The following is a 2,326-nucleotide window of genomic DNA, read 5'->3' on the forward strand; positions in this document are numbered from 1 at the left end:
GTTACTGTATAGTTACTGTATAGCCCACTGTATATTTACTGTATAGTTACTGTATAGTTACTGTATAGCCCACTGTATATTTACTGTATAGTTACTGTATAGTTACTGTATAGTTACTGTATAGTTACTGTATAGCCCACTGTATAGTTACTGTATAGTTACTGTATAGCCCACTGTATAGTTACTGTATAGTTACTGAATAGCTACTGTATAGCTACTGTATAGCTACTGTATAGCCCACTGTATAGTTACTGTATAGTTACTGTATAGCTACTGTATAGCCCACTGTATAGTTACTGTATAGCCCACGGTATAGTTACTGTATAGTTACTGTATAGCCCACTGTATAGTTACTGTATAGTTACTGTATAGTTACTGAATAGCTACTGTATAGCTACTGTATAGCCCACTGTATAGTTACTGTATAGTTACTGTATAGCCCACTGTATAGTTACTGTATAGCCCACTGTATAGTTACTGTATAGTTACTGTATAGCTACTGTATAGCCCACTGTATAGTTACTGTATAGCCCACTGTATAGTTACTGTATAGCCCACTGTATAGTTACTGTATAGTTACTGAATAGCTACTGTATAGCTACTGTATAGCCCACTGTATAGTTACTGTATAGCCCACTGTATAGTTACTGTATAGCCCACTGTATAGTTACTGTATAGTTACTGTATAGTTAATGTATAGCCCACTGTATAGTTACTGTATAGTTACTGTATAGTTAATGTATAGCCCACTGTATAGTTACTGTATAGCTACTGTATAGCCCACTGTATAGCCATTTGTATAGTTACTGTATAGCCCACTGTATAGCCCACTGTATAGTTACTGTATAGCTACTGTATAGCCCACTGTATAGTTACTGTATAGCTACTGTATAGCCCACTGTATAGTTACTGTATAGCCCACTCTATAGTCACTGTATAGCCCACTGTATAGTTACTGTATAGTTACTGTATAGTTACTGTATAGCTACTGTATAGCCCACTGTATAGTTACTGTATAGTTACTGTATAGCTACTGTATAGTTACTGTATAGTTACTGTATAGCCCACTGTATAGTTACTGTATAACCCACTGTATAGTTACTGTATAGTTACTGTATAGCCCACTGTATAGTTACTGTATAGCCCACGGTATAGTTACTGTATAGTTACTGTATAGCCCACTGTATAGTTACTGTATAGCCCACTGTATAGTTACTGTATAGTTACTGTATAGCCCACTGTATAGTTACTGTATAGTTACTGTATAGCTACTGTATAGCCCAATGTATAGTTACTGTATAGCCCACTGTATAGTTACTGTATAGTTACTGTATAGCCCACTGTATAGTTACTGTATAGTTACTGTATAGCCCACTGTATAGTTACTGTATAGCCCACTGTATAGCTACTGTATAGCCCACTGTATAGTTACTGTATAGCCCACTGTATAGTTACTGTATAGCCCACGGTATAGTTACTGTATAGCTACTGTATAGCCCACTGTATAGTTACTGTATAGTTACTGTATAGCTACTGTATAGCCCAATGTATAGTTACTGTATAGCCACTGTATAGTTACTGTATAGTTACTGTATAGCCCACTGTATAGTTACTGTATAGTTACTGTATAGCCCACTGTATAGTTACTGTATAGCTACTGTATAGCCCACTGTATAGTTACTGTATAGTTACTGTATAGCCCACTGTATAGTTACTGTATAGCCCACGGTATAGTTACTGTATAGTTACTGTATAGCCCACTGTATAGTTACTGTATAGTTACTGTATAGCCCACTGTATAGTTACTGTATAGCCCACGGTATAGTTACTGTATAGCTACTGTATAGCCCACTGTATAGTTACTGTATAGTTACTGTATAGTTACTGTATAGCCCAATGTATAGTTACTGTATAGCCCACTGTATAGTTACTGTATAGTTACTGTATAGCCCACTGTATAGTTACTGTATAGCCCACTGTATAGTTACTGTATAGCCCACTCTATAGTCACTGTATAGCCCACTATACAGTATAGCCCACTGATGCCACTGAGACACAGACTGTCTTTGAAACTGATCTCCCTTTGTTGTGTCTCGTAAAGGTGTGTGTGTTCTTCTGTTTGACCTTTGACCTTTGTTGTCGATACTGATCTGAGAACTAAAATCTGTCCAAGAGGAGAAAGAGACTGAAAAAACTAAAAGTGTACAGTCAGAAACTTCGAGACGTTAGTGATGTTAGTCGAGACGTCAACACTCTTGGGAAGAAAGGAGCTATCTCAAACCTTAAAGGATACTTTGAAGAACCTGCAGGGGAAGATTTTGAAGAT

The sequence above is a fragment of the Oncorhynchus kisutch genome, linkage group LG21 (assembly GCF_002021735.2).
Source record: "Oncorhynchus kisutch isolate 150728-3 linkage group LG21, Okis_V2, whole genome shotgun sequence".
In the NCBI taxonomy this organism is placed as follows: Eukaryota; Metazoa; Chordata; class Actinopteri; order Salmoniformes; family Salmonidae; genus Oncorhynchus; species Oncorhynchus kisutch.